The following is a 21,985-nucleotide window of genomic DNA, read 5'->3' as shown; positions in this document are numbered from 1 at the left end:
CATCTTTTCACACACCTAGGATTTAACCAAAGCAACTCTTAGACCACAGGAAAAAGAACCTCTTCAGGGTCTGGCTTGCAGGGAGATAACTTATATTTAGGTATTAAAGAAAGCATTGATGGCCAGGGGCAGCTCCAGGCACCAGCACGCCAAGCGCGTGCCTGGGGCGGCAAGCCACAGGGGGCACTCTGCCAGTCGCTGCGAGGGCGGCAGGCAGGTTGCCTTTGTCGGCTTGCCTGCAGAGGGCCTGCTGGTCCCATGGCTTCGGCAGACCTCCCACAGGCATGCTGCCGAATCCGTGGGACTGAGGACCTCCCGCAGGCAAGCCGTCGAAGGCAGCCTGCCTACCATGCTTGGGGAGGCAAAATACCTAGAGCCACTCCTGTTGATGGCACTATCAGTGCAGGACCCAAATGGATGGGGAATTTGCTACATTGCTTTTGATCCACACCTTGAATACTGCTTGCAGTTCTGGTCACCTCATATGAAAAATGATGTATTAGAATGGGAAAAGGTACAGAGAAGGGCAACAAAAATGATTAGGGATATGGAGCACCTTCCATATGAGGGGAGATTAAAAAGACCAGGACTGTTTTCAGTTTAGAAAAGAGATGGTGGATCTGACAGAGGTTTACACAATCATGAATGGTGCAGAGAAAGTGAATAGGGAACTCTTATTTACCCCTTCACATAACACAAGAACCAAGGGTCATCCAATGAAATGAATAGGCAATAGGTTTAAAACAGGTTTAAAACAAAAATGAGAAGGTCAAAAGTACAACTGGGTTCAAAAAAGAATTAGATACATTCATGGAGGATAGAGCCATGAAGGGTTATCAGCTAAGATGACCACAGATGTAACCCCATGCTCTGGGTGTCCCTAGCCTCTGACTGCCAGAAGCTGGGATTGGACTCACATGGGTCACTCACAACTGCCCTGTTCTGTTCGTTCCTTCTGAAGCATCTGGCATTAGCCACTGCCAGAAGACAGGATACTGGGCTCGACAGGCCATTGGCCTGACCCAATTTGGCTATTCTTGTGATCAGATTTTCGTTAGTTTTGATTTGTAGAAAAGCAGCACGAATTAATCTGATCCAAAACTTTTTACTGAAAAAAGAGCACAATTAGAAAAGTACAGACCTGCCCTATAAAGACATAGGATCAGAGCCTTGCCTACAGGTGAGGAACACAAAGCATAGCTTCAGTGAGGTGCGACAGTAACATCAGATTGCTCTGTGCCAGGCCAGTCCCATTACATTGGCCAACAACCCCAAGGGGCCAACATCATCGCTGGAGATCAGCAGAATGTAGGAACAGCACAGATACACCCCCTTCTCCCTAGCCACACCACTCCCTCGCACACATCACCAACAGCAAATGGGGTGGAACAAACATTATAACACTCTATACCACCAGCAGATCTTTCGGTGGCTTTAAGGCCATAATTAACCAGCAGAGGATGTACAATAATCACACCACACTGGAAAATCTGGATAGTAATAACCATATTACCCTTAGAAAAGGATTAGATGTTTCTATTATCTGGTTAAACAATACACAATTTGAGTTAACCTACTTTCATTCAGAGGGTTCCTAAACCCAAGGCAAATTCTGAATCATGGGAAAGGGGACATCAAGTGAGTCTAAGTTAGGTCTTGTTTAACCTGACTATTTAAATGACTAAATCTTTCCTAGTGCGACAGTTTTGGTGGATATAGGCAGCAGGTTTAAATAAGAGGCAGCAGGTTTAAAACAAATACAAGGAAGATCTTCTTCACACAGCATACAGTCAACTTGTGGAACTCCTTACCTGAGGAGGTTGTGAAGGCTAGGACTATAACAGCGTTTAAAAGAGAACTGGATAAATTCATGGTGGTCAAGTCCATTAATGGCTATTAGCCAGGATGGGTAAGGAATGGTGTCCCTAGCCTCTGTTTGTCAGAGGATGGAGATGGATAGCAGGAGAGAGATCACTTGATCATTGCCTGTTAGGTCCATTCCCTCTGGGGCACCTGGCATTGGCCACTGTCGATAGACAGGATATTGGGCTAGATGGATCTTTGGTCTGACCCGGTACGGCCATTCTTATGTTCGTATGTTATATCATAACTTTATATAGCTGAATCGTCATGCTGCCTGGGATTTTATACCAGGGAAATGTTCTGGAAGAAAGGTGATTTCTTTTTTTAATGTTTGATTGTTTGAGATGAGAATGAATTGATCTGTATGGATGGAGAAAAAGTGAATAGGAATTTTAATAGAAGTAAAACTTCAACAGGATTTGAACTCCAGATTTTTGCAGTACAAAAGGAAACACTTTATTTGCTATTATTAGCATTACTATACACATTTCCGAGACACCACTCTGTCATAACATATTCCCAGATTTGGACCTTAGCGTCCGAAATATGGGTGTTAGCATGAAAACCTCCAAGCTTAGTTACCAGCTTGGACCTGGTAAAGCTGCCACCACCCAAAAAATTAGAGTGCTTTGGGGCACTCTGGTCCCCCCAACAACCTTCCCTGGGGACCCCAAGACCCAAATTCCTTGAGTCTTACAACAAAGGGGAATAAACCATTTCCCCCCCCTTCTCCCTTCCAGGTGTTCCCTCCCTGGGTTCCTGGAGGGATACACAGAAGCAAGCTCCATGAATCTAAACAGAGGGACTCCATCCTCCCCGTTTCCAGTCCTGGAAAACAGAAGTACCGAGAGCTAATCTTTCTTCCCCCCTCACCCAGAGGGAATGCAAAGTTAGGCTAGTAAATCTAACACACACAGATATCCCCCTGACTTCTTCCTCCCACCAATTCCCTGGTGAGCTACAGACTCAATTTTCTGCAGTTCCTCACTAAAGAAAAACTCCAACAGGTCTTAAAAAGAAAGCTTTATGTAAAAAGAAAGAAAAATACATAAAAATGTTCTCTCTGTATTAAAGTGACAAATACAGGGTCAATTGCTTAAAAGAAATATGAATAAACAGCCTTATTCAAAAAGAACACAATTCAAAACACTTCAGCAACTACACACATGTAAATACAAAAAAAAAACCATATAAACCACTATTCTTTTTGTACTTACAACTGGGAAACAGAAGATTAGAAAGCAGGAGACAGAAAAATCCTTCCCATAGCCGAGAGGGACAGACACAAGACAAAGAACTCACACCCAAAACTTCCCTCCACCCAGATTTGAAAAAGTCTTGTTTCCTGATTGGTCCTCTGGTCAGGTGTTTCAGGTTACTCCTTTCCAGGTGAAAGAGACATTAACCCTTAGCTATCTGTTTATGACAAACTCACCTTAGTATTTAGAGAAAGTCAAGAATCTTAAGAAGGGACTAATTCTCTTTCTCTTCCACATATTCTGAAGCCACTTGGGAGCAAATGGATCTAGGCTGTTTATACCCCAGAGGTCATGCCACGGTTTAATAACTGGGGGCTGACTGCTGAAAGAGATGAGCAATATAACCTAGAGGCTATAAAATTTGGGCTCAGTTGGATTTCTGGTGGCAGTAAATTACTCAGTCCAATACTCTTTCTCCAACCTGTGCACGCTCAAATCTCAGCTCTATTGCCCATTGTGTCCTTAATGAAAGCAGCTGCCCTGATGAAGTGAGGGAGAGGGGCAGCCTTTGAGTTAGCTAGCCTATGTAGTACTTGAAAGAAAATGAGCAAGACCATGAACTGTACCCCAGGACTGGATTAGCAGAGAGTAGAGTATTAGCGTAACACGCTCTTGCTGAGCTGTTCTGCTTAGCAGCTTGCGCTGTTGTGTGTTGCACCATCTCTAAATGATAGAAACTCTCTCTTCTTTGTCAGGTAGAGCACATTGAAGTAATCCAGTTTCCTAGTGTGAAAAACCCTAATCACAGTGGCTAGCTCCATATCTGGGGGTATGTCTTCACCAGAGAGTTAGCCTGCGCTATAGCCTGGGTCTTGCCCCAAACCCTTCTGCCGTTCACACAGAAAAAGCTCTAACCTGGCAGGTACAGCTGAAGGTATAGGCATGAGGTTGGGTTTTGCTTCAGACTGGCCTGGCAACCCCCAATACTCTGCAGTGAGAACACTGGCTAATAATGCACAGGTGTGCTTAGCCCTCCAGTGCTATCCCACAATTCCATCCGGGCTGTGCTTTCTTGTCTAACATCTCCCTTTTTCTCCACTGCTTTTAAACTCCATGTTTGCCAGCTCCAGTTCTGCTGTGCTTCCACAGCATTTCAGTAGAGGTGCAATCCAAGAAATCCTTTTCCTGTGCTATCAGTTAGCTATAAGCTGGGGTGTGAGATCAGTAAAGCCTATCACTTGGTGAAATGCCCCCAAATGACACCTTTATGTTTAGTGGACAGGAAAGAAACAGAAAGTCCGTCAGGTGTGCTATGTTGTGGTGTGCAGACTGGGTTCCTTAATGACAATCTTCATTAAAAGTAGGGCTATCAATTAATCGTAGTTAACTCAAGCGATTAACTCAAAACAAATTACCTTGACTAAAACAATTAGCAACAGCAGTTTTAATCGCACTGTTCAATAATAATAGAATATCAATTGAAATTTATTATAAATATTTTTGGATGTTTTTCTACATTTTCACATTTTCTGCATTACAACACAGAATACAACATATACTGGGCTCACTTCATATTATTATTTCTGATTACAAATACTTGCACTGTAAAAAAGATAAGTAAAAGAAGTAGTATTTTTCAATTCACCTCATACAAGTACTGTAGTGCAATCTCTTCATAGCGGAAGTGCAACTCACAAATGTAGATTTACATTTGCACTTTTGTAGCTGGCATTGCAAGGCATTTACATGCCAGACATGCTAAACATTCATATGCCCCTTCATGCTTTGGCCATCATTCCAGAGGATATGCCTCCATGATGATGACACTTGTTAAAAAAATGTGTTAATTATATTTGTGACTGAACTCCTTGAGGGAGAATTGTATGTCTCCTGGTCTGTGGTTTTACCTACATTCTGCCATATATTTTGTGTTATAGCAGTCTCGGATGACAACCCAGCACATGTTTGATTTAAGAACACTTTCGCTGCAGATTTGACAAAATGCAAAGAAGGTACCAAAGTGAGATATCTAAAGATAGCTACAGCACTCGACCCAAGATTCAAGAATCTGAAGTGCCTCTCAAAATCTGAGAGGGACAAGGTGTGGAACATGCTGTCAGAAGTCTTAAAAGAGCAACACTCCAATTCAGAAATTACAAAACCCTAACCATCAAAAAAGAAAATCAACCTTCTGTTGGTGACATCTGACTAAGATGATGAAAATGAACGTGCATCAGTCCGCACTGCTTTGAATTGTTATCGAACAGACTTGTCATCAGCATGGAAGCATGTCCTCTGGAATGGAGGTCAAAGCATGAAAGGGGCATACAAACATTTAGCATATCTGGCATGTAAATACCTTACAATGCCGGCTACCACAGTGCCATGCGAATGCCTGGTCTCACTTTCAGGTGACACTGTACATAAGAAGTGAACAGTATTATCTCCCGTAAATGTAAACAAACTTGTTTGTCTTAGCAATTGGCTGAACAAGAAGTAGGACTGAATGCAAGCTCTAAAATTTTACATTGTTTTATTTTTGAATGGTTATATAAAAATAATAATTCTACATTTGTAAGTTGCATTTTCATGATAAAGAGATTTCATTACAGTACTTGTATGAGGTAAACTGAAAAATACAATTTCTTTTATTTTCTATAGTGCAAATATTTGTAATAATAAATAATAATATAAAGTGAGCACTGTACACTTTGTATTCTGTGTTGTAATTGAAATCAATATATGTGAAAATGTAAAAAACATCCAAAGATATTTAAATAAATGATATTTTATTGTTTAACGGTGTGATTAAAACTGTGATTAATCGCAATTAAAAAAATAATTAATTTTTTAACTGTTTGACATCCCTAAGTAAAAGCTCTTGCTGCCAAATGCTGTTGGCTTTTGCCTTCAGAACTCTCGGCATTCATAATGAGCAAGTTCACTTGGAGGTTATTTATTCAAAGTATTGTTCTCATGTCAGTGCTGCAGATAGCAGCTCCACGTTACGGGAGAGAGAGGGAACACCCTGCAAAGGCAATCATAGAGTGGCCAAGTTTAACGCATCATAAAGAACCATGTAATATTCCACCAGCAATCCATGCCAGCACATGGGCTAGTACAGCACCATTGCGGACACAGTTACAGGGGAAGTGTTTGCAGGGAGGACACTCCACTCATGCTAAGCCAGCCCGGCTAACTGCAGTGAAGACATACCCTACGAGGTTAGGACGCAGCTTCTTGGCCAGCTAAAGGTGAAAGAAGCTGTTTCCAATCTACATGCTATCTGGGTAGCCATTAGGTTGTGCACCACCTTTACAGGATGGCACGCACCCTCAATAGAGGGTGAAGTCACAATTTTCATTGGTTCCTTCAAATGCATCCCACGTCCCACCGGCATTGTCTTCTGAGTACGCACAAGATAGCTAACCCCATCTGACACTGGCAGAGCAGTGAGACAGCACTGCACAACCTAGAGGAGTGACAGAGCAGCAGAGTGTTGGGAGCACTTTGGTGACACTGTATTCCACATCATCTCATGATTTCACACAGCAGTCACACACGTGTGTAATAAAACAGGTGATAGGACTGAGACCTGAGGAACTAGGCCCGTGACAGCTCTCAGAAAGGAGCTGCTATCTGAGAGAAAGGAGCTAATGTAACTTAAGCATCTTAATTTGACTCCATCTACCACTGGTGAGGTCCAACAGGTCAGTGACAGCTCATGACTGAATACATCAAATGCTGCCAATAGCATAATAGAGCTAAGTGTGGAAGTTTGGCCCCTGGAGAGTGCCCGTCAGCATTACAAGTTTTGTCTTCGTGCCAAACCCATGTCTGAAGTGAGATTGGAAGGGCTCTTGGCTCTCAGAAGAGGTGTTTGTACTGCTGGAGCTAGCCAGCCATCAGTTTCTAATGGACCATAACCAGGGAAGGAGCCGTTAGAGACAGGGCATTAGTTGGCAGGTTTGTTGGCATCAGATGATGATTTCCTGAGCCCAGACCAGATCAGTGCATGTTTTTGGGATGCTGAGAGTATGTGATTTCAGAGGAAAGCATTGTGGGCCTCTGCTAGAAACAACCCATTTGGGTTCCGCGAGTCACAAGGGAAAAATGTCCCGGTTCACATTCCATGTCATGGCTTCCCCAGTGGCTTTCAGAATATTTGCTTGTAAAGCTGGCCTAAAATCAGTTGGGGAAGGAGATGTGGCTTCTTTCTTTGTCCTTGACTCTACTTCCCCAGAGCTCAGATGCATTCAGACTGACACTCACTCCGATTGTCTCAGACGCTATTCCACAAAGCAGTGCAATAGCTTGATGAAATACTTATTTTATGTCTAAGCATTTTATCACCATAGGACCTCAATGTCCCAAGCTATCTGACTGCAATTAAACCTAGACCTGTGCAAGAGGCCAGATGTGACAGATTCCCTAGGTTTACGCAGTCTAACTATGACACTTGGGAGTTTAAAGCAAGGTTTTTGGCCTCAGGAGTATGACCCAAATACTTCCCCTAACACAACAGAAACCTAGGAACAAATGACGTATTATAAATGTAATAAAAGCTAAAGAAGTCAAACAACACGTGTTCTAACTAAAGCCTAACACATGCGCATTCTCATGACAATCAGACTTTGTCTTACTGTGCGTCCCAAATGAAGAGTTTCCTACATTTTTTTCTATAAAGGTCTCCACTGGGCACCTGTTAATGCTCTAGTAGCTGATATGAAGGGAGCAGCCCAGATTCCCTCTCACACTGGGGCCTGTACAGGTAGTGGAGGTGCTCTCTTCCTTGGCTCAAGTCACAGCGATGCACAGTACGCCCCTCCTCCCCGCAGCCATCTGACTTTCTGCTGGTCTGGAGTGAAGCTTCGCCCCCTCCTGCAGCACTGCAATGGCAACATGTGCAGGAATGTCACACTCTCGGTCTGTTGCATGAGTATCTTGCTAAAGCCCAAATCTTCACCTCTCTCTGTCCTCCTGGGAGCTGAACAGGCTTGCTGTTCCCTAGGTATCTGGCACACCACTAGATCATCACCACTGTCAATTAGACCAGCCATCCACTTGCATCCCTCCCCAATACAAATCCTCATAAGAATAAATAAACAGTGGAAATGCCAGCTGGTGCTTGGGAAGATCACTAGACAGCTATCTCCATTCCAATGCAATCAGCAACCAGTTACCTTTCACAGGCCCAGAACAGATAAACAGCCTCACACAGAGCAAAGAAAGATCTGTAATCAGAAGACTCTTTGCCATCCACAGTCTTACTGCTGATGGGTCACCTGACCTGGTCTGCATCACAGGCTCTTGGCTGGCTGACACTGCTGGACCAGGTAAGCTCACGTTGTCTCATCTACCTAGGGTACTCTAGTCATCACGCACTCAGAGCAAAGGAGGGCAAATATAGAAGAAGAATAGCCATTCCCTTCTCTTCTGGGCTCAAGGGCATGAAAAGTTCATTAAAAACAAAATCCTTTTAACGCATCTACTTAATCTGTCACTCCTGAGACTAGACTAACCTGGGAAATCTACAGACCTCCACACACTCACATGGTGATTAATTTCACAAAACTCACTGCCTTGAAAGACTTTAACATCAGTGTAGATGATGCTTCTGACAGGTAAGCCCAAGCCTCTTATCCTAACCTTCCACACTACGTTTCTCATAGGCATACTCTGAAACAACAGATACCTGGACACACTGCGACCTGAATCCTAATGCTGGACATAAACATTAGTAATGCAAGAACCACCCAGTTCCAGTAGCACCATGTCCTTCTCTAGTAGGAAATAACTCCCCTTACTGCAAGGTAATAAGAAGCCCACCCAACCCCCACTATGGTCTGCCCCCCAAAAAACTCTTGGACTCTTGCTCAGGGTTTAGCTGATCGCCATATTTGGGGTCGGGAAGGAATTTTCGTCCAGGGCGGATTGGCAGGGGCCCTGGAGGTTTTTCGCCTTCCCCTGCAGCGTGGGGCACGGGTCGCTTGCTGGTGGATTCTCTGCAGCTTGAGGTCTTCAAACCAATTTTGAGGATTTCAATAACTCGGTCCTGGGTTAGGGGTTGTTATAAAATTGGATGGGTGGGGTTCTGTGGCCTGCCTTGTGCAGGAGGTCAGACTAGATGATCATATTGGTCCCTTCTGACCTATGAGTCTATGAGTCTATGAGACTTGGCCAGATTCCAGAACTTAATTATGGAAAACTCTACCCTGCCAAGAGGCCACAGAGAAGAGTCAATGAAGCAATACAACCACTATCTCTGATGGCTGCTACAAAGCACTCCCAATCCACCCCGTCGCACACACAGATTGCCACCATTCTTGAATGATCTATGACAGAAAAAGATGGGAGGAAGAAAGCTTAAGCATGAGAGATGAAAAAATGAAGTCTGATACAGACAAATTCAGACCAACTTTCCTAAAAACCTCCATCATTGCTATGAAGGAGGCAAAGAGAGCACACCTCTTCCTTGCCACCACAGATAGCAGATTTACACCCCACATAGCCAGTGTTGTGCGGGATTACTTTTCCACATAGAGAAGATCACCTACATATAGAATTACTTCACAGAGCACCAGGAACAAGCAGAAAGTGGGACCACTTTGGACATCAGCGAGAGCTGAGGGAATAACTGGTTATTTAGTTCGGTGACCAAACCAAGACATCAAAAAAAAAACAAAAAAAAAATGGTTTGTTTCAAACTGAAAATGAATATTTTGTTTTTTCTCGCTAAAACAAAACAGTGAAAAAGTTTAGTTTTGGTCAAACTGTTTGAACTTCCTTTCAAAATGGTGTTTTGAAACAAAACGGTTCATTTCAAAACAAAATGTTGAAATGGGACATTTAGACTTTTAAGAATTTTTTCCCCTCTGTTTTATTCAGCTGAAACTATAGGACAAATTTTACACAAATTTGCCAATAGTCTCAAATGCCCCGAAACTGCATTATTCAGTGAATTTACTATTGAAAAGACGGTTACTCACCTTTGTAACTGTTGTTCTTCGAGATGTGTTGCTCATATCCATTCCAGTTAGGTGTACGCGCCGCGCGTGCACATTCGTCGGAAAACTTTTACCCTAGCAACTCAGTGGGCCGGCAGGTCGCCCCCTAGAGTGGCGCCACCATGGCGCTCCATATATACTCCTGCCGGCCCACCCGCTCCTCAGTTCCTTCTTGCCGGCTACTCCGACAGTGGGGAAGGAGGGCGGGTGCGGAATGGATATGAGCAACACATCTCGAAGAACAACAGTTACAAAGGTGAGTAACCGTCTTTTCTTCTTCGAGTGATTGCTCATATCCATTCCAGTTAGGTGAATCCCAAGCCGTACAAAGGCGGTGGGGTCGGAGTGAAATGTGGCAGAATAAAACTGCCGAGCCAGAGGCTACAGCCTCTCTTGACTGCTGAACCAGGGCATACTGCGAAGCAAAGGTAAGGACCGAGGACCAATGGAGCTTCGCGACAGGTCTCGTGGGTAGAAACACGAGCCAGCAAGGCGGCAGATGAAGCCTGAGCCCTGGTAGAATGCACGGTGATGTGGCTTAGGAAAATATGAGCCAAATCATAACAAGTGGGGATGTCCGCCATCACCCAAGATGAGATCTCTGAGAGGAAAACAAGCAAGCCCTCCCTTTGGCCCGCTACCGGGGCAGAGCTGGGGCACCTTAGGAAATGATTCTGTCAGCACAATATAATGCGAGCACTCCACAGATGTCCAAGGAGTGCAACGGTTATGCCCATTGCGTTGAGCTGTGGGTAACATGAAAGGCCAAAACACCTTAGGGAGGAAAGCCAGGTGCGGTCATAACTGCACCTTGTCTTTGTGGAACCTTCGTAAGAGCTCTGATCTCAGAGACCCGTCTGGCCAAGACTAGGTTGAGGTCCCAGGGCGGGGCTGGGCGGCGCACCCGAGGGTGCAAGCGCTCCAAGCCCTTGAGGGACCTCGAACCCATAGAGCGTGGGACACTGAACGTCCATCTTAGCCTGCTGGAAGGTAGGGATGGCTGCTGAGAGAATCCTCAGCGATGATACCGCCAGATCCTGCCGCTGAAGGCCAGAGGCAGGCCAAACAGAGGGGATCGAGACCTCAGCAGGAGCAAGATCGAGCGTACTGCAGCTGTAAGGAAACACTTCCACCTGGCTCGGTACGTTGACCAGGTGGAAGGCTGCCTGTCACCCCGACTCAGGTACGCAGGAGCCATCGTGAGGCGAAGAGGCTGCAGGTCCGAGTGACGAAGCCTGTCATTGCCCTGAGTGATGAGGTCTGGGCTGACAGGCCGAGCAACGTGGTATGTCGGTGCTGCCTGGACCACTCTGGAGTGATCATGATGATGCACGCTCTGCCCCTGCGGAGTTTGAGCAGGACGTAACGAACCAGTGGGAACAGTGGGAAGGCATAATGCAGTTGGCCGTTCCACGGCATCAGGAATGCGTCCAAGATCGATTCCGAGGAGAGACCTTGGAAGGAGCAGAACACCTGGCATTTCCTGCTCTCGCGGTGAGCGAACAGGTCTGTGTGAGGAACCATCTCCACTTCCGGAAAGCGGGACGCCTCACATGGGGCAGAGTGATCACTCGTAAGACAGGAAAAACCTGCTGAGTCAAAGAGTTAAGACGTTCCGAACGCCTGGGAGAAAGGACGTCGCCAGCTCCATCGAGTGGGCCATGCAAAAGACCCGGAAATGGATGGCCTCCTGACAAAAAAGGGGGAAGGACTATGTCCCCCCTGAATACTTATGAAGCACCTGGCCATTGTGTTGGCTGTAAACACCGAGATACAACGGCCTCGCAGCTGCCGCTGGAACCCCTGGCATGCCAGGCGGACTACTCTCATTTTTGGGGCATTAATGAGGAATGCCAGCTCTCTAGAAGACTGAAGGCCTTAAGCTCGGAGGTGACCATGAGCACTCGAGCAGAGAGATGATGCGTCCGCCATCAGGGGCAGTGAGGGCTGGGGCGGATGAAACCGCATCCCTGTCCACACCAAGGAGGGAGTTAGCCACCACTCTAGGGAGCCTAAGGCGTTCGAGGGAACGGTGACTACCATGACCACTGGCTCCCTGTCCAAGCGGTACGCCGAGGTGGGCCGGACTTGGAGAGGACGGAGGCGGAGCTTGGCGTGTTTGGTTACAAACTTGCGGGCAACCATGGACCCAGGAGACTGAGACAAGAACGAGCTGAGGTCGTTGGGAAAGCCTTCAGACCTCAGATGATTGATGCCATCGCCTAAAACCGCAGTTGTGATAAGCAGGCTCCGGCTAGGTAGGAGACCAAGATAGCCCCTAGGAAGCCCAACCTCTGCGTGGGAACCAGAGTGGATTGCTCTATAGTAATCATCAGGCCTTGATCTGTGAATAAGACCGTGACAATGCCCACGGGCTGAGTGGTTTGTGTCTCAGAGTCTCCTCGGATAAGCGAATCGTCCCAATACGGAAAAACGCATATCCGACATAGCTACGGTAGGCGGCGACTATGGCCGTAAACCGGGAGTATTCACCGCTGGCTATAAAGCGGAGGCATCTCCCGTGCGGAGGGAAGATGGCATTGCGAAAGTACGCGTCCTTCCTATCCAGGGCGGCATAGTAGCCCCCAGGAGGCAAGGATGGAATAATGGTTCCCAGGGATACCATGCAGAACTTCAACCTTATCCCAAACCGGTTGAGTCCATGCAGGACCAGGGAGGTCTGAGACCTGTGTTCGAGTGGGGGACTATGGCATAACGGGAGTAAAACCCTTAGCCCCTTTCGTCCGCTGAAGGGGGACAGGGCTGGAGCAATTTAAAGGTGGTACCTATGCTCCATCGTGCGCAGGACCCAGCGATCTAAAAGTAACTGGGGCCATGCCAGGAGAAAGCGGGATCAGGATCCCGTCCTGCGACTGGTACACCGCCCTCCGGCGAACCTTGGAAGGTCCGTCTTTGGTCCCAGTGGTAATTGCGAGGGACCTTGACTTTGGCTTTTTAGGGGGCCTGACGTTTGTCTGCGACCACCTTGGCCTTGCCGTTTTCCAGAGTTCTGCCTCTGGCTAGGCACAGAGTATGGCGGCTGGGGCCATAAAGGCCTGCGTTTGGTCGCTGGCGTATACATGCTGAGACGCATTAGGACCCTATTGTCCAGCAGGCTTCGCAGTCTGGGGCTGTCTCTGCCGCGAAGATGCCTTTACCAACAAAGGGTAAATTCTTTCCCCCGTCCTCCAAGACGGCAGCGAACTCCAGGTGGGAGGTTCGAGGGAGAAACTCCTCCACCCAGGTGCTATAATTATCGCAGCTAAGCAAGGCTTGTTGCTTTGCTACCCAGAGGTGCAGGGCCCCTGCAGAGTACACCTTGCATTCGCCAAGGCTCTTTCTGCTTCGGGGCTGGCGCCCGCTGGCCATCATGTCAGGATCGTGGTCCTGAGCATAAAATCTGCGCATATGGGATGACACGGATGCGTGTCCGGACGGCCATGGAGGTACTAAAAGAAGGCACGGGCCGAGTCTCTGACTCACTCGGACCTTGCCCAACTCGGCACCGGGGACCGGCATCGGGAGACGTATCGGTACCTGGAACGAGATCCAGACCCGCAACCAGAACGGTGTCGGGAGGTCGACCGAGATCTCGAGGCTCGGAGAAGAGCTACAGGAGTCAAGGTACCTGCCCCGGTGCCAGATGTCGGAACGGTGCCGATAGCGGGTCGGCGAACGGGATACCGACCGGTGCAGCGAGTGTGACCAGTACCGAGGAAAACAGCACCGGGACTGCCAGTGGTGTCCGGCGTGCCGACAGGACTTGGAGTGCCTGCGGGACCGTGATCATGAACGGTGCCGCTCTGCTGTACTGACAGGGGACAGTCCCTTGAAGAGACTGTATTACCCGTACCGGCGGAGCCCGGGTCAGGCAGCACTGACTCTGTCATGGCACTGAGAGCCCTCGCCGTTGGTAACATCTCCGGCGTTCAGGGAGCAGCAGGCTCAACCACAGTGCGTACTGGGGAGCTGTCAGGCACCGGATTCGACGGCCCTCGTGGGGCCGGGATCCACGGTACCGAGGTCATCAGAGCTTCGGTAGGTGCCGGGCGAACCGAGTTAGATAAGCTGTCTGGCTGCGGTGCCGTCAGCACTGAAGTAGCGGGAGTAATACGCTCAACCACGGCGCGTGCCGGGGAGCCGTCGGGCACCGGATTCGATAGCCCTTGTGGGACTGGAATCGACGGTGCCGATGTTGTCGGTGCCTCAGAGGCTTCGGTTGGCATGGAAGCAGCCGGAGCAGGAGCTCAACCACGGCGCGTGCCGGGGAGCCGTCAGGCACCGGATTCTACGGCCCTTGCGGGACCGGGATCGACGGTGCCGACGTCATCGGTGCCACAGCAGGTGTCGGTGCCGGGCGATCCGACTTAGACTAGCCCTCTGGCCGCGGTGCCGTTGGCACGGAAGCAGCCGGAGCATTAGCTCGACCACGGCGCGTGCCGGGGAGCCGTCAGGCACCGGATACTACGGCCCTTGCGGGACCGGGATCGACGGTGCCGACGTCATCGGTGCCGCGGCAGGTGTCGGTGCCGGGCGATCCGACGTAGACGAGCTCTCTGGCTGCGGTGCCGTTGGCACGGAAGCAGCAGGAGCAATACGCTCAACCACGGCGCGTGCCGGGGAGCCGTCAGGCACCGGATTCTACGGCCCTTGTGGGACCGGGATCGACGGTGCCGACGCCATCGGTGCCGCAGCAGGTGTCGGTGCCGGGTGATCCGACGTAGACGAGCCCTCTGGCTGCGGTGCCGCTGGCACGGAGCAGCAGGAGCAATACGCTCAACCACGGCGCGTGCCGGGGAGCCGTCAGGCACCGGATTCTACGGCCCTTGTGGGACCGGGATCGACGGTGCCGACGCCATCGGTGCCGCAGCAGGTGTCGGTGCCGGCGATCCGACGTAGACGAGCCCTCTGGCTGCGGTGCCGCTGGCACAGAAGCAGCAGGAGCAATACGCTCAACCACTGCGCGTGCCGGGGAGCCGTCAGGCACCGGATTCTACGGCCCTTGTGGGACCGGGATCGACGGTGACGACGTCATCGGTGCCGTAGCAGGTGTCGGCGCCGGACGATCCGACTTAGACGAGCTCTCTGGCTGCGGTGCCGCTGGCACGGAAGCAGCAGGAGCAATACGCTCAACCACGGCGCGTGCCGGGGAGCCGTCAGGCACCGGATTCTACGGCCCTCGTGGGTCCGGGATCAACGGTGCCGACGTCGTCGGTGCCGGGCGAGCCATCTTAGACGAGCTGTCTAGCTGTGGTGCAGCTGGCACAGAAGCAGCAGGAGCAGTAAGCTCTACCACGGCGCGAGCCGGGGAGCTGCCAGGCACCGGATTCCATGGTCCTGGGGGACTGGAATCGACGGAGCCGAAGTCATCGGTGCCTCTGCAGGTGACGGTGCCGGATAACGCAAGTTAGGCGAGCTCTCTGGCTGCGATGCAGGTGGCACGGAAGCAGCGGGAGCAGGGGGCTCAACCACGGCGCGTGCCGGGGAGCCGCCAGGCACCAGCAGGAATCGTAGACTCTCTCGACCTCGGAAGAAGGGAGCGGTGCCGAGTCGACATCGGTGCCGGCGACGGTCGGTGCCGAAAGGCCTTGGTGGTACCGGCGGGGTCCGGTGCCGAGGAGGCGCTTCTGCCCGCCGCTTGAACATCGCTCGGCGCTCAAGGTGGAGGGGTAAGTGAAAGTCCCGCACCTTTTTGTTCTCGGCTTAAAAGCCTTGCAAATGGGGCACTTATCTGTCAAGTGTGATTCCCTGAGGCACTTCAAACAGGAGTCATGTAGATCTCTCTTCGGCCGCGGCTTCTGGCAAGCCGGGCCCCTTTTAAAACCCGGTGAGCCATGCATGGCTCCGGCACTGGGCTCATGGAAGGGGCTACTTCCTGAACCCCGCTAACTAAACTAACCATGTTAGCAAAGAAAACACGTATAACCATACAAATATATATATAAAAGTGTTATAACTGAATAATTATATACGAGAAAACGAGTAGCTAGGGAAGTGGAGGTCAGCTAAGCCGCGCTCCACTGTTCCAACGACCGACACGGGCGGTAAGAAGGAACTGAGGAGCGGGTGGGCCGGCAGGAGTATATATGGAGCGCCATGGTGGCGCCACTCTAGGGGGCGACCTGCCGGCCCACTGAGTTGCTAGGGTAAAAGTTTTCCGACGAATGTGCACGCGCGGCGCGTACACCTAACTGGAATGGATATGAGCAATCACTCGAAGAAGAACTGAAAACTTTCGCCCAGCTCTGTAAGCTAATCTGAGGGAACAGTAGAAAGGACAGTTTCAATTTTTGATCCTGCACCTTGAAATATCCCAGGGCATTTTACCAACTTCACAAACAGGAATTATTCCATCTAGTGCTAGGTAATAGCTGCCTGTGGGGTGGTATCCAACAATAATTCACCGGTACTCACAAACTCTATAGAACCTCTTAGAATGGGAAAAGAAGAAGAGTACCATGAAACTTGAGGAGAAATGAATTAGGCATAATGCCAACCTGGATGCTAGGGTCAATATCCCAACTCTTACTTAAGCAGATCTACAGTGAGATGGGAATGTTTCATCTGAAAAATAGCATGCCTCTACCACTGCTCCCACTAGCACTGAGCTGGGACACTGAGTTGATTGTCTGACATTAATATTGAAGAGGAACAAACATCTGGGTTTGACATAATCAGCCAGTGGATGACACCTGAGGAACACTTATCTGCCATTACAGCTATTATATCCTTCTATAACCCCCTATTTACTATCCAAGTCATTATCCTAGTGGTTCATGGTGTCTCAATGGTGTTCAGAGGCAACATCAAATAGCAGAGGACAATGATCATTATGCATGTCACAAAAGACACTGCTGTTTCCGTGGTGTCCCTGTCATAACTCATTCCTTCTCCAGCTGCCTGGATGTGTTGGGTGACTAACGATAGAAAAGGCCCCTTCCAAGCACTGAGCCACCCCAGAACCAGAAAGGCTGCACCCATTCATTCCCAGGCATTTAGAGTGTCAAGTCATTATTGTCCTACCAGCATGTGTCGCAATGCAGAGCAGCACACGGGACTACGAAGCCCACACCCCTGCACTGAGCTCCCCGGACTTTACTAATGGAAAGCCAGCTTGTGGGATACATTTTCTGCCCTCCACATGGCTGTCCCTGTACAGCCCCAGTTCAGTCCTTCTGCGCAGACCTCCAGAATGATGGAAAACGAGGATTAGGAAGGAGATTGTCTTGCTGAAATTGTTCTCTTCTTGCTCATCTCATGCTCTAAGCCTCTGACAGTATTTCAGGGCATGCTGGCGCATCCATGGTTCATCACCATGGAGACAAGAAGCTCTGCTTCTCTTCAATCCCCAGCTAATGGGTTTCATTAAACTCTCATATCCTCGGAGAGAAGTAAAACGGTTACAACGTTGCTGTCCACACGCACCTAACCATGCACTCACAGGTCAGCCATACCCTGCGCTCAGAGCCACACCCTGCACTAACACACAAAACATCCATACCCTGCACTCACAGAGCTCAGCCATAGCCTGCACTCACACACAGCTCAGCCACATCCAGCACTCACAGCCAATCTTCACTCACATACAGCACATGTACACTTTGCCCTCACACTCAGCTTAGTCACACCCTGCACCCACAGCCACACCCTGTACACCACACAACACATCCACACCTCGTACTCACACTCAGCTCAGCCACACCCTGCACCCGCAGCCACATCCTGCACCCACACACAACACATTCATATCTCCCATACACACTAAGCTCAGCCATAGCCTGCACTCACAACCATACTCCGCACTCACTCACAGCACATCCACACCTCACACTCAGCTCAGTCACACCCACCACACACAGTCACAGCCTGCACTCACACAGAGTTCAGCCACACGCCGCGCTCACAGTCATGCCCTGCACTCACATACTGAACAGGCACAGCCTGCTGTCCCAGCCACACCCCAAACTCCTAGCCACATCCCCCACTCACACACAGCTCAGTCACCCCCTGCACTCCCACACACAAAGAGCAAACAAACATAGCTACATCCCATACTCACCCCACTCTCTCACATGCAGGCAATGGCTTCACTTGGATCTGGGGGTGTGATTCCCAGCTCACACTAGGTCCCATCAAGCTAGCATGCTGAAGATAAAAATGTACCCACGGTAGCACAGACAGTAGCAAGAGGTAACATGGACTAGCCACCTCGGGTGCCCCCTCAGCAGGGCTAGTCTGAGCTGCTACTCACCCCCACCCAAGCTGCACTGCTCTGTTTAGCATGCTAGCTCTAGGAGAGCTAGCACGGGTATGTCTATTTAGTAATCACATCCCTAGCTCTAACTGTAGACACAGTCGCACACGTCATAGCCACGCCCATGCCCTATATCCTGATCCACAAGCTCCATAGCTAACCAGCCAGTAGCACACACCCCTATGCCCCGCCTACCAGCACTCTCTCTGTGTGCCCACACCCTACACTTCAAACACCCGCCCACCTGACATCCAAACTATACATCACACTTGCTCTCCTCCTGTCAGCTCCCCCCAGGAACACAATGATCCAGACCATTTTCCCTGACAGCTTTTGGCATCAAATGGCAGGCTACATTGAAATATGAACTTCACATCGAGAGAGCAGCCCGTCCTTCCTGCCCTCATTGCTCTGCCCCACAGTGAGATGGCTCAGCTGCTCAGCCAGAACCACCCAAGTAAAAGCCCGCAAGAGAAGGAAACACTCCAGTTCAGCCTCTTGCTGTCCCTGCTCCAAGCCCTGCTGCCAACGCCACTTCCCAGTTCAGGATTTATCTGCACACCAGTTGTCCCTGGCGCTGCAGCTTCACAGGCTCCTCCAGAAGCTCACGAGGCATTTGTCACTACAGTGCTCTGAACTCTCTAGCCAAAGGAGATGCCATTCCTGGCTTTAAAAGAGATCCCAGCACTGTGGGTTGACTCAGACTGTGTTTTCCATTCATATTGTGCTGACTGTCCCTGTCTAGGTGGGGCTGAGGAGCCAGACAAGAATAGAGAGAGCAAAGTACGTGTGTAGTGCTAGTAGTGATGGAACTAAAAGTGCTCTGGCTGGCTACTTGGAGCAACCGTCCTCCATGATGATCCTGTGGTACCAAGACAGCGTTCCATCTCGATGACTCAGCATATCGTCACCCCCAAACACACAGCAGCATGTGGCACTGCATCAATCAGAACAGCGAGACGCAAGTGACAACGCAGGTCCAGACACCCCAAGTGGAGAACAGGGGAGTTGAACTCCAAAGAATAAACAGTTGAGTCAACTGGTTGGAGTTAACATTATTGTGTTATAAAAATGTAACAAGTAAGGTCTTTTATTAAAGCTTGTATCTGAACTTAATGATCATTATGAGACGTGGTTATGAATTCATGCATATAAAGAGAACTGAGCTCCTAAACTTCAGCTCCACCTAACAGCAGGGCAGTGAGCAATCAGAGAAGGCGAGGTACCCTCCAAATCAGGTATTTACACAAAACCAGACAAGTAATGAATAATGATCCATTGAACAATCTAGGAAAAGACAACGCTGGGCCATTGAAGTTAGTGGAAAGACATCAAGAGACCTGAGGATTTCCCCACTTTGAATATCTATAATGACTGAAGAAAATAAACCTGCAAATCTCTTAAATATGGATGGGGTTGGAAGTAAAAGGTATTCAGAACTTGAGGGACAGCCTGTAGGCGGGAAGTTATCCAAGAAAGGCTGGTGGGTATGCTAGGAAATTGTTCAGTGGTAATAGATAACTTGTATTAGCAAAGAGATTTTATCTAATACAGAAGTGTAAAGTCTGAGGTTACATCTTCTATGTTTCTTTTCTGAGTAAACGGTATGTGTTTGCTCTTTCCTACTATTTCAGCTCTGAATTTGTGTTTTTTCTAGTAAATAAACCTTATGTTTATTTTTATCCCAAGCAGGTCTCAGTGTGCAAACTGTGTGGAGTGTGGGAGCCAAAGCAACTGATAACTGGGGTGGCTGGTTTCACACCTTTGTCAGGGCGGGAGCGAACCAGGGGGGAAAGGTCTGAATGTCTGGTAGTTAAGAACTTGGGGAGGACAGATTTGGGGAGACTTAGCACTGAAATGGCCATTGGGGTTACCCCACCAGGAGTAACTGGGCTGGTGGAAGCCAGTATGAGACCTTGTGCTTGTGGGCAGGCTGCTGGTGTTAGCGCTTTCAGCCACAGCAGCACAGCATTAAGACACCCCAAGGTTACAGGGCAGGTGGTGACAGAACCCCTTCCTGGTCTGGGTGAGCCTCCAACCACCACAATGAGGCAGTAGCAGCTGGCTGTATGGCACCAGAGAGGGAGCCCGTTACACTGTATCTCTTGCTAAGCACAGCTTGGGAGATTCAGGAAGGCTGGAAATGGGCTGAGTTTTCACATCATACCAGAGGCTGGAATGAGTAACAGAGCCCAGCAGCCCACCTGCTAGGCAAATGACCGACTGCATGACCAACCTCTGGCACCCTCCTCCCCTGGGGAAGCTGCTGAGATGTGTAGAACTGGTGTGCTGAGGATCAGTAGGGAAGGTGGTGTGGAGGGCAGAAGTCTGTGTCATGCACTACGCCCAGTAGAGAGAATGTCCAGAAGGGCGAGACAAAGCCAACTCTAAACCTAGTGTTTTCTTCTTTGGAAATGTAAACGTCTGGTGAGACTGGGGCCATGTCAAGGGAACTGTGCACGATCAATAACTTCAAATGGCATTTGAAGCTCCAGAGACACTTATACCATAATACAAAACATCCTGCCCAGACCAAAAGAGGACTGGCCAGCAGCAGCAGCGGTGCAATCACATTGATGAGTTGGGAGGGACCAGGAGGCATGTGATACATTGTCTTGCTGATACAACTGCATCTGGGAGTGGGGGGAGGGATCCTTACTCAACTAGTGGCTGCACTTCTGAGCAGGCAGCCATGGAGGAAACAATGAAGCTATGAGTGAGTTCACAGCTATTCATAGATTCCAAGGCCAGAAGGGACCATTGTGATCATCTAGCCTGACCTCCTGTACAGCGCAGGCAGTAGAGCTTCGCCAACATAATTCCTAGAGTTTATCCTTCAGAAAAATATCCCATTGTGATTGAATGGTTGTCACTGATGGAGAATTCACCATGACCCTGGGGAAATTGTTCCAGTAGTTAATTCCTCTCACTGTTAAAAATGTACACCTTATTTCCAGTCTGCATTTGTCTAGCTTCTACTTGCAGCCATTGGATTGTGTTAGACCTTTCTCCCCTCGATTAAAGAGCCCAGTATGAAATATTTGTTCCCCATGCAGGTACTTAGAGACTGTCATTAAGTTATCCCTTAACATTCGGATAGCTCAGTGGTTTGAGCATTGGCCTGCTAAACCCAGGGTTGTAAGCTCAATCCTTGAGGGGGTCATTTAGGGATCTGGGGCAAAAATCTATCTGGGAATTGGTTCCCCTTTGAACAGGGGGTTGGACTTGATGACCTCCTGAGGTCCCTTCCAACCCTGATATTCTATGATTCTCCTTGCTAAGTTAAGTACACTGAGCTCCTTGAGTCTATCTACCCCAGCTTCTCCTGTTAACACATCCCAGGATCACTTGAGCCCTTCTGGCCACAGCGCTGCACTGGGAGCTCATGTTCAGTGGACTATTTACCGCAACCCCTAAATCTTTTTCAGGGTCTCTGCTTCCCAGGAGAGAGTCCTGCATCCCCTACTATGGCCTGCATACTTTGTATCTAGATGTCTACATTTACATTTAGACATGTTAAAAAAACACATTCTTTCCTTGTGCCAATTTACTGAGCGATCCAGATCATTCTGTCCTCTTCATTATCTACCAATCCCTCAGTTTTTGTGTCACCTGCAAACTTGATCAGTGATGATTTTATGTCTTCTTCCAGGTCAATGATA

General features: G+C 49.0%; 1 protein-coding gene across 1 annotated transcript in view; it reads right to left on the bottom strand.

The window, feature by feature from the left end:
* CACNA1E (calcium voltage-gated channel subunit alpha1 E) overlaps positions 1-21,985 on the bottom strand; it is a 315,028-nt gene that overhangs the window by 119,827 nt on the left and 173,216 nt on the right.

Source organism: Gopherus evgoodei, chromosome 8 (assembly GCF_007399415.2).
Source record: "Gopherus evgoodei ecotype Sinaloan lineage chromosome 8, rGopEvg1_v1.p, whole genome shotgun sequence".
Lineage (NCBI taxonomy): Eukaryota > Metazoa > Chordata > Testudines > Testudinidae > Gopherus > Gopherus evgoodei.
The sequence above is the reverse complement of the archived record's forward strand: the minus strand, read 5'-3'. Positions and strand labels throughout refer to the sequence as shown.